Consider the following 15,536-nt stretch of genomic DNA (forward strand, 5'->3'; position numbering starts at 1 on the left):
GGCTAAAACATATAAAGAACAGTTGCTAGAATTGTGTATGTCTAGTCTGATGAAAAGAAGGACTAGGGGAGACATAATAGCAGTGTTCCAATATCTCAGGGGCTGCCACAAAGAAGAGGGAGTCAAGCTATTCTCCAAAGCACCTGAGGGCAGGACAAGAAGCAATGGGTGGAAACTAATCAAGGAGAGAAGCAACTTAGAACTAAGGAGAAATTTCCTGACAGTTAGAACAATTACTCAGAGGAACAACTTGCCTCCAGAAGCTGTAAACGCTCCAACACTGGAAGTTTTAAAGAAGAGACTGGGTAACCATTTGTCTGAAGTGGTGTAGGGTTTCCTGCCTAAGCAGGGAGTTGGACTAGAAGACCTCCAAGGTCCCTTCCAACTCTGTTATTCTATTCTACTTACTGGAATTGTGCCAGAGTATATTCATGAACTGGAATAGAGCTTAGTAACAAAGTCAGCCAGTGAATAGGCATGGTAACAGATCAGCCAATGGGAGGTGAATTGGAAACTGAAACTAGGAGAAGCTTGGGTGTGGCACTTCAGTGTGTGTGTTTGTGTTCTGAATTCTGAAGCTGCTGCTTATGTTTTGCCTCTATCTACTACCATGTTAAAAGAGTCTGCTATTGGTATTGTACATTTACTCATATATTATTATGTATATAAAGAAGTTAATGAATCCTGCTGAATCAGTCATCTGTGTGTGCTTTTCTGGATCTGAATTTCTGCTGCAAACTGTAACAAATTGTGTGTGCAGATATACAAGAGGGACGATGCACTTTCCAGACTGGATAGCCAGGTCAATCTGTTGCATCCAAATCAATGCAAGAAGCAAGGAACCTTTAAGTATTATGGCTCATATTTTCATGGACCAGCAGTTTGCTTCCAGAAGAAGTCATTCCCTCTATTCTTATAGGGTATCTTGCATGAAGGTGGACAACCAGGGATGTCTGCAAGGTATGATTAAAACATCAGGATGGAAACTGTGATAGTGAGATCAAAACGCTGCCTGTTTTTATGTGCATCTTGGTTTTGGTTTTTTTATCATCCCCTGCAGACATTCTTGCGCTGCACAGTCCTTACCTTTGAAGAGCAATGTGAAACTGCTGCATTGTTTTGTTTACTCTTCTGACTCCCTCTGGCCTATCCAGGAGTGAGAAAAAAAAAAAAAGCTTCTGCACAGCAATTAAAAAGGCACACAAGTGTTTTCTGGTGCTTCTAGAAAACTCCACTTTGAACTTCACATCGAACACATATATTCCCAAGCCTAAATCCCACCCAACCCACCCAACCCTTTTTATAGGATCCTTTAAATTACTTTCTATATTATCGTATGGACTTTCACAACCGTTGCCCTACAAATGAGCTGGATTATAACTCCTATCATCTGCAAGGAGCAGTAACAAACAGTATTATTTTAAAGCCCTTCATGGTTTGGGGTTAAGTTATTTGAATTACAAATTAATGTATTTATTTGAATTAATTACATTGACCTGATCTACTTTACTTAATATAATTAATTTGAATTAATTGCATCTACCTGACCCACCAGATTGGGGAGGCAAGGTATCTTAAGGTCTCTTCCATCAAGGAGGTTCATGTAGTGGGACCAGGAAGGGCCTTTTCTGTGGTGGCTCCCTCCCTGTGGACCATCATCTCCATGGATATAAGACTGACCCTCATCTTATGACTCTTCCAAAGATCCTGAAGATATCATTTCGCCAATACATTAAGTCTGGGGAGCCCAGGTTGATATGGAGCCCATCAAGTACTGTAGTTTGTTTGAATGTTGTCACTAGCGGAATAGGGATCTATTGGGTTTAATATTTGGGGTTTTATTACTGCCAGCCACCCAGAGTCACCATGACAAAGTTAGGTGGTCATATATTTTTTTAAATAAATAAATAAAATAAAAAAAAATCTAAACTCATTTGGGAACTGTGAGGGAGAGGAACAATTAACATTCGGCACCTCTTGCTAAACATCTATTTTGGAACAGGGTCCAGTGGTTAGAATATAGTAGTGCAGGCTACTTCTGCTGACTGCCAGCTGTCTGCAGAATCTCACTAGGCTCAAGGTTGACTCAGCCTTCCATCCTTCCAAGGTCGGTAAAATGAAGATTCAGATTGTTGGGGGCAATATGCTGACTCTGTAAACCACTTAGAGAGGCCATAAAGCACTGTGAAGCAGTGTATAAGTCTAAAAGCTATTGCTATTGCTATTCACCAGTAGTAGTGCGATTTGTGCAGTGGATACACTTTGGAGTCTTAGATGTAGAAGAGAAGGCAATGAATCTCTTTCAGAAGGAATCTCTTTTCAAACCCCCTCTGAAGTACCCCATTCCTACCACAGACAGCCTATGAATATTATCTGATTGGTCTGTGCAAAGCATTTGATGGAAGTTTAGTACTTAACTTTTCTACAGTTAGGTTGTTATACAGAATGCAGGTGTAGGAACCTATGGTATAATTCATGAGGATTCAAATTTTAAACATAAATTGAATCTTCTGCTGTTTCCATGAGCAGTTAGAAATTTACGGCTTGCTTGGCAGATATTACACATAGCTCTACCAAATGCTGCTACTTCTGGCTTGTCTATTTAATCCTAAACTAATCTACTAATAATGATTATATTCTGTGATTTGAATAGGCAGAAGAAGCCTGTATCCTGCATTCAGACAACATTATTGTTGCCAAACTATGAGTGGCTAATAAAACTCACATCTATGTTTATGGTGGCATAAAGGATATTTTCACTTCACTTTTATCATTTAATCATCTTTGAAATTGGACTTGTGAACAAATTCAGTTGATGTACTTGAAAAAAAAACCCTTTCTTCCTCATTTTTAAATCTTCCAGTTTGGGAAAATGAGCTCAGACAGAAGTAGGATAACAGATATTTGTAAAATTATGGTTCGGTGAGTTTAATAGAACCTCCTTCTAAATAAGCAGGTGTGGGATTGTACTCAAAATTGAGGAGTTTTATAAAAAGAATATCTGCTTTATTAGAATTGTTAGTCAAATGTGTTACTCGTGAATTGGATATTGTTGCTATTTTTGTTATTGACATTAATCAGGTGGTGGTTTTGCATAATGCAACCTGTCATTTATTTCAAGGTAGTTCTGCCTATTACAAAGCAAAGGCATATGATTTCATAATGAAGTCAAATAATTACAAACAATTTAAATAATAAAGTCAAATAAAACATAATTATGTATAATCAAACATGATGAAAAGACAAGCCAGATGAAAACTGGTATCTGGGCTGCAATCTGACTTCAGGAGAGAAGGAAGGGAAGAGGGCGAGATGACATCTGTAATTGCCACCACTGCTGATCTGAAAGGCAATTTTGTAGGGTCAAAGGACACATTGTTTCCCTTGGACCTTTTGGAAATAAAGCCTAATCGTCTGGTCATGCACATTGACAGGGGTGTAATCCATTTGTTTTCCCCATAGGGCAATCATTCAATCAAGACTTCATGAAGCCAGACTCAGCCATAATATCAGCCCTTCACCCTTATTTGTAGATAACATCTGATGGCAACCTGGCTGCCATAGTAACTAAGAGAATACAAATTAAATATGGTCTTATCAGGGCTTTTCCTTTTCCTAACAATGTCTTAAATGGTTGTGTTTTGCACTGATGTCTTCTATCTCATTTCACTCTAGGATAACTGGCCAGGTTTGCACCATTGGGTTTCTACCTTCAGTAAAATTTAGCTCTTTGTTCCATATCTCATCCATCTGGTAAACTCGCAAGATTCATTTTTCTCACCATGTGAGTGTATACATCCAAACTAGACTGTGTTGTTTCTCTGTGTCATATAATATTTGTGGGCATATACATAATTTTGTATTTATTTATTTATTTTGTTGTGTTCATATAGTGTATATTGGAGGTGGTGACCTTTTGAGAGCTAAATTTGATTTCAATGTATGCTGATTATAGTGTACATTCAAAGTGACAAAGTTATTGTTCTATTCTATTCTATTCTATTCTATTCTATTCTATTCTATTCTATTCTATTTCTATTTCTATTTCTATTTCTATTTCTATTCCTGTCCTATCCTGTCCTGTCCTGTCCTGTCCTATTCTATTCTATTCTATTCTATTCTATTCTATTCCTGTCCTGTCCTGTCCTATTCTATTCTATTCTATTCTATTCTATTCTATTCTATTCTATTCTATTCTATTCTATTCTATTCTATTCTATTCTATTCTATTCCTGTCCTGTCCTGTCCTGTCCTGTCCTATTCTATTCTATTCTATTCTATTCTATTCTATTCTATTCTATTCTATTCTATTCTATTCTATTCTATTCTTTTCCTGTCCTGTCCTGTCCTGTCCTGTCCTATCCTATCCTATCCTATCCTATCCAAACCTATCCTATCCTATCCTATCCTATTCTATTCTATTCCTGTTCTGTTCTATTCCTGTTCTGTTCTGTTCTATTCCTGTTCTGTTCTGTTCTGTTCGTAATATATATGTTTGGTTGTTTGGCTTGATACTTTTCAGTAAAACAGTGAGACAATTCAGTGTCAGAGGTTGACGTTCTGAATGCAACAAGTGAAACAATTTATTTTGTTTTTCATTTGGCTACATATTTGAATCTGGTGAACAAACCCTGAACTGCCATATACAAAATGGCTGTACAACACCAATATTCTACAGATAAGTACTCATTTAATACCCACTCCATCAGTGAATGTTGAAAGCCACCATGATGCTGAATAAGGGGTACCTATGATGGGTCCTCCTAGTTGCAGCTATTGAAGTGTTCCTGTAATCATATAATCACAATTCAGATTCTTGGCAACCTACTCAACAATTATGATATCGCAGCAGTGGTGCTATTCTACCAGTTCGGCCCGGTTCGAGCGCACCAGTAGCACTAAAGATCAGCTAAGACCAAACCAGATGAGCTGCTGTTGGGCCCACCTGCCTGCCCGGGCTCCCATACTGACCTTTATTCCCTGCTTTTGAAGTGCAGGTGCTTTGCGCGGCACAGCAGATGGCTGCACATCAGCTACTGAAGCTACAGGAAGAATGCAGGATTGCAGGAGGTGAGTAAGAAAGCCTCTGCGTGTGTGCAAAGCGCACCCAACAAGCCACGCCCACTGAACAGGTGGTAAACCACTTTGAAACCCACCACTATATTGCAGTAGTAACATGATTGACATTTGCAACCTTCACTGCCAGCTTCCAAATAACAGAGTCAATGGGGAAGCCGGTGGGAGGTTCCAAATTTGTGATCATGTGATGCAGGATGCTACAAACACACGGGATTTGCTTGATGATGTCAACTGGAACTGCCATTATAAAGAGCAGTCATGTGACATCATATCTTACAGCTGAATCGCTTAGCAATGGAGTTCCCCGTCCCAACTACTATCGGTAAGCAAGGACTACCTGCATTGTCATCTTTCTACAGACATGGCTTCAATACAGAGCAATGTTATTCTTGACATTCTCAAATCCAGATTCTACATACTGCAATCAAGACACGTTAACATCCAAATGTTTCCTATTGTGAAAGAAAAAATTGTGTGCACATAAACACACATGCACATAAAAAGGAAAGGTATGCCAAACCATTCATTTTTTTTTTTTGTGTAAGAGATGGTGCATACACTCTTTTTAAAAGATATGGATTGATCCAATATATCTTAAGAACGTACAGCTTGATATTATGGCTGATTGTTCATTTATTGCAAGAGGAGGAGGAGGAGGAGGAGGAGGAGGAGGAGGAGGAAGAAGAAGAAGAAGAAGAAGAAGAAGAAGAAGAAGAAGAAGAAGAAGAAGAAGAAGAAGAAGAAGAAGAAGAAGAAGAAGAAGAAGAAGAAGAAGAAGAAGAAGAAGAAGAAGAAGAAGATGATCTCCATCTCCAGCAAATAGAGAACAGTATTTCTTATTGCTTTTTGCAAACTTTCTCAATGAGTATCACAGCATGAATGCATGGCTTTGGTTAAAACAATATAATTAAATGTTTAAACAACAATAGGAAATTGGGCAAATATTTATAATATAGATTTTTTTAAAAAAAGCCTAATTCAGCAGTAGAACACATGCTGGTATAGAAAAGTTTTCAAGATCAAGTATATCCCAGAAAATATCCAATCTGAAGTCTTGGAAAACCATTGACATTGAGTACAAATGAGGATCCAACTCATGGATGATGCCCATCAAGAGCTACAGATGTTGCAAGTGATATAGAAACAAGAGGTTGGTGCCTTTTCTGAACAGGAGGAGAAAGTTCCAGGGGTTTGAAAGTGAATCTGCCTTATATAGTTCATTAAATTAAAACCAAGACTATTCCAGAGAAGATGGTGGCTTTTTATTTAAGTAACTATGAGTGATTTATAGCATTTGCTTATAATGAGAACTTTATCTGAACAGAATTACCACAATACCTGAAGCATACTTATCATGAACCAAAAAAAGAACCTGATTATTGTGAGCTATTATTTCATTCCATTGACATTGTTTTTATTGCTGATTTACATCTTGTTTGTTCAGTAAATATGAACAAAGACAAAAGGAGCATATTGCCAAACACAGAGGATCCATAATCTTTTCATTTCATTAGAAATAAAGAAAAGAAACAAGGAAATAGAATGTAAATAGAACACAGTGAAGTATGAAGTGATCAGGTTAATGCAAACAGTGTTTCCACATTTAAAATTGACACACGCCACTGATTAAAACTAGCAATTCATTTTCAAACCTATTTACTTGGAATCCAGCCCAATTAATTTCAATGCTGCTTCCCTCAGAGCATATAAAACCATAATCTAACATCCTCACCTAAAAAAAATTAAATTAAAGTTGCACTACACAAAATAATGCTTCTCAATACATCAAGATGGATAAAGAAGTTTCAACTTTATGGCATCTGAATTTGAACAATATATTTCAAAATGGGAGGTGCAGCAGCTTCTCATACTGACTAGAGCAGGAAATAAGCATGTTTTAACCCAAATTAAGCAATTCTAATTCTGACTGATTCTATCTTTATGGGGCAGTACACTACAGTCCTCGACTTATGACCACAATTGATTCCAAAATTTAAGTTGCCAAGTGAGACATTTGTTATGTGAGTTTTGCCCCATTTTACGTTTTTTCTTGCCACATTTGTTAAGTGAATCTGGTCTCTCCACTGACTTTGCTTGTCAGAAGGTTGCAAAAGTTGATCACATGACCCCAGGACACTGCAATTGTCATAAATGTGAGAATTGTCAAGCATCCAAATATAAATCATGTGACCATGGGGCAGAGGTGGTATTCAGCAGGTTCTCACCAGTTCTGGAGAACTGGCAGGGGAAATTTTGAGTAGTTTGCAGAACCGGCAAATATCACCTCTGACTGGCCCCACCCTATTCTCTGCCTCCCAAGTCCCAGCTGATCGGCTGGGTCTTCTTTGGTTGCCCTGCACAGGAGAACAGAGCTGGAAAGCAGGTTAGTGGGGTGGGGAGGGAATGGGGATTTTGTAGTATCCTTTCCCTGGAGTGAGGAGGGAATGGAGATAAGTATTCTTCCCCTGACATGCCCACCAAGCCACACCCACAGAAATCATAGTAAAAAATTTTGAATCCCACCATTGCCATGGGGACATTGCAACGGTCACAAGTGTAAAATTTTTTATCATAAGTAACTTTTTTCAGTGTCATTGTAATTTCAAACAGTCACTAAATGAATTGTTGTAAGTCAATTACTTGTACTAATTCACAAATGACTTCAGTCTCTGGCTATCCTGAGCGATATTGACTAAAAATCCAAAATGAATAACAACTTTTAACTTACTTTTATAATGCAAGTTCAGAAAAAGCACAAAGTGTCTATTATTCAGACATGCTGAATTCATTGGAAATTGAATGGAAATTCCTCCTGTAGCAATCAAGCCTCAGCCATTCTATCACGTGAAAATGACATTACTTATGGAGCCTGTGGGCCACATTAAGAGGGTGACACTATTCTATTAATGCCCTAAGATAGTTAATGAAGAATTCATTAGAGGACTATAACCCTGAGGCCTTTTTCACTAAAGAAGATGGGGGTCTTCCGATCAATTATATTTTGCTAATTAGTATTGTATCTGAAAAGTGGCTATGTTTATGGGCCTAACGTAGTAAATCCCACAGGCCAGCAATTTGCAAATTGAGAATAAACACAGAGTTTTCTTCTTTATTATACATTCAGTGTTTTTGTTTCAAAAACATCAGCCTCTGCAACATGCCAAAATAATTCCAAAATTATAGACAGCCACTATGATTTCATAATGTGAGCAGCATGGTTGTTTCTTTGTTGTCTGATGAAAATCATAAGCCACAACATTTGTATTACACATTTTTTTGTCATTTGCTCCCCAGCTCAAATTTACTCCCTGTGGAAAACAGTGTTGTGACCTTCATAAACATGCTCACTGAAATACCTCATAACAAAATTGTTGGAAGAAATTTAAAAGCAAATTATTAGATGGAATCTCTGAGAAAGATTCAAGTATTTCCAAGCAGGTTATAACTGATCAGTGATAAATCAAATGTCTGGAAGCCTTGGTTAGTAAGGAGTTGATCAGGCTAGTTTTCCTAAATTCTGTAAAAAAAAAGAATAATTGAGCCAAAGATCCAACATAAAGCATCCAAAAGAAAAAGCAACAACACCTATAAATTCTGAGAATAAGCATAGTTTCCTATAGTACATGACAATATAATAAGATTTATAACAGAAGCCAAATATACACCCATTGACTAAGACATTCTTTCCAACTTGGGTGCTTTCCAGATACATTGACGTTGAACTTGTAGAATTCTCACCCATTATGGCTTTTTGTGTTGCTGAAGGCAGAAGGGACTACAAAGATCATCTGCAGCAACTTTCTGCAATGTGCATGGAAATCAATAAACTATCCTTGAGGGGTGGTTAACAGAATAACAGAATTGGAAGGGAGTTAGTTGTGCCATCTATTCTTAAAAACCTCAGAAATTGAGAACCCACATCCTCTACAAATGGCGTATCTTTGGGCAAGGGCTCACAGTGAAAACCTGGACTATGAAATAATACACATTGAGATCAAACTAAATTTTGTGGACAGTCTTCAAGGATCCAATGGATTAGATGTTCTCAGATCATATGTTATTGTTGGCAACAATGATGATTGCAGAGCATGAAGCTGAGAACTTCATTTTTAAAAGGCTCAGACCCAGAGAATGAATTTATGAGCAGCCTGAGAAGAGATGAGGTAGCTACTATCATAGAAATGAGCGCCTCCTTACTCTTTGGATGCTTCTGGATTATTTAACATGTACACCTTTTAATCTTGTATTTTATATTTTAAATTTTATGTCATACTAGCTCGATACCCATGCTTCGCTTCGAAACTATGTGGTCAGGCTTAGCTTTTGGGGAAAAATAAGGGGAAATAAGGGGAAAAAAATAAGGGGGAAAAAATTCTGCCTCTGCCTACCCGCCTCCATCGGTATTCTTCTGGAAACTGAAACAATATTTGCTGTGTGAGCAAGAAAGAGACAGTAAGGAGCCTGGGTGTGGCTTAGCTTAGCTGTTCTGTACTAAAGCTGCTTGGTGCTGTGAAACTAAAACTGAAACTGAAACTCCTCTCCTCTGCTTGTGTTTTTCATTTGTAACAGATTTCTTTTCAGGTGGGGTAGGGAAGTACAATTCCTTAGCATCAGACCGTGTTAATAATAATATACAAAATACTAATGCTCTGATGGTCATTTTAGGCTTTACAGTTCTGGAGATTTTGTGATGATGCATGAGTGGTATATAGATAGATAGATATTATGTCTTATTTTAATTGTGGTGCTTCTGACATGAATAAGCAAATCATTATGGAGTTCCCTTTTTCAGCTGTATCTCCTGGAAGAATTGGGAACCCTTTCCCTCTGTCTCAAAAGCCAGGGCCAGAAATAATAAAAGAATATATTGTAGCAATCTAAATGTTGCTTATACGTAAGGCAATGTATATAAATATTAATTCACGCACATCAGTCTGATTTCCAGGTAAACTTATATACATCAGTCTGATCTCCAGTCTAAGCTACTCTGCCAATGCCAGATCTAATAGAGAGATCCTGGTCAAGCTATTGCACATGGTTAGCAGTGACCTATGTATCAGACAGTGTTAGTCCCCTCTGGATGTCTCATTGTGAGAAAGACTGGTGCGATACAAGGGCAAGGTAGGAAATTAAAAAGACAGCAAGATTCTGCTCTTGCCTGAAGTGCCATCAGTGCCTCAGTTGGGCAGCTGTCCAAAGATGCCAGGAGTTGATGCCTACCTTGCTGCCAAGAATGACTATAAACTCTGTGACTCCTTCAGGCGCAATCTACTTGGAATGGGTCCCAAGCCAGCTCCAGTGATGCTCTCACACAACTTTCACATCAATTTCCCTGTAGTTCAAAGAAACCTGAATTTCACCAAGCTGAAAACACAGTGACACCACATGAAGAGTTAGTTATGTTTAAACTTCACAGAATGAACAGGATCTCAGAAATAAATTAAATAATAAATAAAATAAATAAATAAGACCGTAGACGCCATTTTACTTACCACTTCCCTTTAAAGAATTTCCATGCAATTTGCTCTTGCAAAGGCTTCCATGTGAGCAGTAAAATATTTTACATATTGAGCTAATTGCTGGTTATTTCATTTCTAATAAACAGATGTGGAAAAACATTTTCACACCTTGCTGCAACTAACAGTATGTGGTAACTATAATGTTCTTACCAGAAAACATAGTAACTTTAATTCAAATCCACAGTAATGCTATATTAAAATTATTAGATAACCTGATGTCTATGAGGAACTTTCTGGTGCCTACCAGACTGCCTGCTCCTACCTGACTTTTTAGAAGCATTACTTCATATATTTTTTTAAGAAAGTAAATCAAAAACTGGCATACTGCTAAATGAAGCATGAGCCTCTAGCATCATCTGTAGAATATTGTAAGTTTCTGTAACCCCAACAGAAAAAAAACGTGGGTGGTTTCAGCTGAGGGCTTTGTTTGAAAATGTGCCTATTTGCTTAGAGAAAATGCAAAGTATCAGCTGAGTATCCAAGAATATCCTTATGAGATATGAAGAGAACAAGCAAAAAGGAACAAGCTTACCTACTTGCTTTCTGGGTTCCATAATTGGATGCACCCACATAAGTCCATAGCAGATTCACAAAAAAAGGCTCCAAGGGTTGCCTATATCCAGTTGTATTCTGGGTCACAAAAGCCCAACAAAACATGTCCAGATTCAAGAAAAGTAGGGAAGAAGGAAAAGGAGAAGCCTATTATATAGCACATGCAGAGAAGCTGTGTTAATTGAGTGATGGCAGAGGTGGTATTTAGCAGGTTCTGACCAATTCTGGAGAACCAGTAATGGAAATTTTGAGTAGTTCAGAGAACTGGCCAATACCACCTCTGACTGGCCCTACCCCCATCTATTCTCTGCCTCCCAAGTCCCAGCTGATCAGCTGGGTCTTCTTTTGTTGGCCTGCACAGGAGAACGGAGCTGGAAAGCAGGTTAGTGGAGTGGGGAGGGAATGGGATTTTGTGGTATCCTTCCCCTGCCATGCCCAACAAGCCACTCCCACCAAGCCACGTTCACGTAGTAAAAAATTTTGAATCCCACCACTGAGTAATCAGGCAAAGCAACTTTTCAGATCTGCTCAGACCTATGAAATATGGCCAGTGGGAACAAATTCACCAACTATTGCTTTTTATCTGCTCTAGCAAAAAAAAATATTCGGGGCTAAAGCAGAGAAGGTTTAAGAATCCGAAGGAAAACATCACAAATTGAGGGTTGAGTTCCCTGCATCTTTCAGATCATGTTATGACTTAAGGTGATTTTAGTGACAATGTCATGATTCCTCTCCCCACCACAAACCCAACACCGAGCGAGTGTCCCATGAAAGCAGGTAAATCTGACTCTAGAAAGGGGATGAGGACAATGAACCTTTAAGGGAGAAGAAGAGATTGCCGAGTCCCATGAAAGTAGAAAAAACGAGAAAGATGTTTTCAAAATAACTCCTATTCCCCTCCCCCCTGGTTTTGTCTGGTAGAAAATGAGACATGGAGAATAACTGGCAACCGTTCAAGAATCTATTATTTAGGATTGAAATTCACATTGTGTTGTAATTTAGAAGAGAATGATCAGAAAATGAGAGAAAATAGAAAATGGAGAAAAAAGAGAAACTAGAAAACACGTATAAAGATACGTTTAATCAATGCTGGAATATCTGAAGACCATGAAGGAACATTTTAGCGTGGACTTGTGAGAAAGCCCCCCCAAAACCCCAAAAACCCCAAAAAACCCTGAACACACGACAGAAAGAAACTGTTTTAGAGGGCAGATCTAGGAGCAGAGCAGACATACTCCTGAGTCTAAAACAGTGGGGATATTTGGTTGGCATACCAAATAGCAGTAAATCTTCCCACCTCCTCACTTTCCACCGTTCCTAATTTTTTTAAAAAAAATCCAAAATGTACTTGCATAGAATTCATGAACCTTAACATGCAGCATAGCTTTGGGGATATGCAATAAATGCTCTTTAAGGTGACATTAATGTGCCAAAAATTCCTGGAACGTGTCAGGTTTCAGATATCATCTTATGCAGCTCTGATCCATCTGACCTTTGTCCACAATAATTCTTCCTGTCTTTGCTGCATTCCATCTGCTTCCTTCTTGGACTGCCTTTAGAAGCCATGCTGTTAATCATGCCCTATCTAAGCTCGGAGTTCTACCCTGTTTGCATTTAGTAGAGGGGGGGAAAGGCAGATTGGCTGAACGTTAAAAAGTAAGAAAATGGCCCAAAATAAAAAAAATATCAGATTGTGGACAGACCTGTTTCAGAGTTCAAGAACTTGAGGTTTGGGTTGTTTTTTTTTTTTGTATTGTTAAAACAGTGAAATACAAATGAAAAAAAGACTGTAAGAAGTGAAGTGGTACAAGAGGATTGTTTTTAACATCGAAATCAAATTTTATTCTAGACTCAAAAGATTCCTCCCCCCCATCTATAAAGTTTTATGAACCCTATTACATGATTACTTGTTTTGTTGGTTGGTTTTTCAGTGTTTTATTACCTCTCTCTGGATGTTGCAAAATTGGTGAGTTATTTCTAACCTAATCTTTTTTTATAATTTGATATTATTCAATTCATAAATGTCTTAAAAGAAGCTGATCAGTAGGATCATCGGCTTGGAAGAGATCTTGGAGGTCTTGTAATCCAACCCTCTGGCCAAGGTATGAGAACTTACACCATCCTGGACAAATGGCTATCCAATCTTTTCTTTATAACTTTATAATGCAATGGAGCACCCATAACTCTCCTAGGCAAGCTGTTCCACTGATTAACTGTTCTCACCATCAGAAGATTTCTCCTTAGTTCCAAGTTGGATCTCTCTTTAATGAGCTTCCACCCGTTGCTTCTTGTCCTATTCTCAAGTGCTTTGGAGAATAAGTCGACTCCCTCTTATCTATGACAGCCCCTCAAGGCAGCTATCATGTCTTCCTTCTCTTTGTTAAGCTAGACATACCTAGTTCCCTTAACTGGTCATCGCATGATTTATCCCACAGATCCCTTATCGTCTTCTCTGCACTCTTTCTAGGGCTTCAGAATCTTTTTTTCTATCAAGACAACGAGAACTGGACACAGTATTCCAAGTGTGGCCTTACGAGTGCAATATGGAATGGTACTATTACTTCTCATGATCTTGATGCTATTCCTATGGTGATGCGGCCCAGAACTGCATTAGCAGCTATAAAACTATTTTAGCAGCTAATAGTTATGAATCATTCAATTAAAAGCAATTCCTGTGTTTTCAGATCTGATTTCTTTAAAAAAAAAAAACACGATGTATTGTCAAGTCTAATACTGTTCTGCACATCTGCAACAAAGGAATAATTAAGAGAATAGAGAATGTTGATATTCTGCATATAAAAACCATGGCCTACCATGATTTGGGGAACTATCCTCAGATTGTGCCTCTATCCAGCTCATGGCCAGGCAATGAGTACGGTCAGATCAAAGTTGAAACAACAGGCAGACTTAAGCTGCCTACTTCTGTCACTTTTTCTATCCTGGGGTAATATGTAGCTGTTTGGTCAGCTGGCTATTGTGTTAGCCATGTCAGGGGACTTTGGACACCCGGGAGGCTCTTTATCTTGTGTGCTGTTTGATTGACCTGTGAACTGCAATAGCCTTCAAGCTTTGTTGTTTACAAGAAGCTTGAAAAAAGAAGGAAGACTTAAAAGTTCCTAGACCTGACCCTTGCTGGCAAGCTAAAAGGGGCCATGTGTCTAAGAAGTCATAAAAGTCTCTCCTAATAGTAGTGACACAAAGGAAGCCAAACTTTTTTGGCTTAAAGAAGGGACATTTCTGATTGCAGCTCAACCCTCTGAAGCATAAGGGTTAACATAAAGTACAGCATTCAACAGTGCAAGTGGTATGGAATCTGAAGATATGATATCCTGATGGTGTTTGGGCTACTTTATTTATTTATTTATTTATTTTATTTTGTCAAGCAATTATAAGATAACAGGTATAAGTATAAACATAGTTATGAATACATAAAATGGATACATATAAGAAAAATAAAAGAAACAATAGGACAGGGACGGTAAGCATGTTGGTGTGCTTATGCACGGCACCTACAGACCTCTTAGGGACGGGGTGAGGTCAATAGTAGACAGTCTAAGGTTAAAGTTTTTGGGTTTTGGGGAAGAAACCACAGAGTCAGGTAGAGTATTCCAGACATTGACCACTCTGTTGCTGAAGTCGTATTTCCTGCAATCAAGTTTGGTGCGGTTTACCATACTGTCTGCTCATCCCATTCAGTCGGCCAAATAATGATTAAAGAAGTGAATTACTCTGAACAGCAAGATTTCTGATGGTACCAAGGGGCTTTAGTTGATGCATTATTTTATTTTATTTTATTGGGATCAGCATATCAAAAATGCTTAGTTTCTAAGCATTCCAAAAATGTACAAACAATTAATGCAAATTTATCCATAAACTGTGAGTTTGCAATTTGCACAATCTTCTTTTAAAGTTTCCTTTGTGTTCAGGGAACATTTTCTAAATGACAGAAGCTAGAGTCAACTGAAATATTCTCTGAGTGGTTTCTGGGTATTGCCAGGGGTGGGCTGCTGGGGTTTCGGAAGGGTTCGGGAGAGCCCCTAGCTAAGATTCTGTGCAGTTTGGAGAACCCCCAAATCCCACTCCTGGCTGGCTCCACCCACCTGCCCCACCCCTCCCATGACTCGTTTTGGATGCAGGAAAGTGCAGGGTGTGCACAGAGTCTTGGAGAGGGTGAAAAACAGGCCTCCCAAAAGTTCAGGAAGGCTGGAAATGGGCCCGTTTCTGGCTTCCAGAGATCCTCTGGAGCCCGTGGAGGCTGTTTTTGCCCTCCCAGAGGCTCGAGGAAAACCTCCAGAGGCCAGGGAGGAAACCCCCCCCCCCCACCTGGTGTAGGAGGCCGACTAGATGACCCCCACCCTGGCCATGCCCAACCCAGCAAAATGGGCA

At 38.7% G+C, this 15,536-nt stretch overlaps 1 long non-coding RNA gene across 2 annotated transcripts in view; it reads right to left on the reverse strand.

The window, feature by feature from the left end:
* Positions 1-14,140, reverse strand: part of LOC113417037 (uncharacterized) — a 65,831-nt gene extending 51,691 nt beyond the window's left edge. Inside the window, exons 1-3 of one of the 2 annotated variants that reach the window (XR_015750152.1) lie at positions 13,964-14,140; positions 10,300-10,443; positions 1,093-1,146 (exon numbers count right to left, since the gene is read on the reverse strand). This is a non-coding gene — a long non-coding RNA (uncharacterized LOC113417037). Of the gene's footprint in view, positions 1-1,092; positions 1,147-10,299; positions 10,444-13,963 lie in introns of those variants that run through there. The other variant, XR_015750151.1, reaches the window with a different exon arrangement.
* Between the last annotated feature and the right edge of the window lie 1,396 nt (positions 14,141-15,536).

This window comes from Notechis scutatus, chromosome 1 (genome assembly GCF_049901735.1).
Source record: "Notechis scutatus isolate UNSWTSFEM ecotype Mainland chromosome 1, rNotScu1.2, whole genome shotgun sequence".
NCBI classification, from domain to species: Eukaryota; Metazoa; Chordata; class Lepidosauria; order Squamata; family Elapidae; genus Notechis; species Notechis scutatus.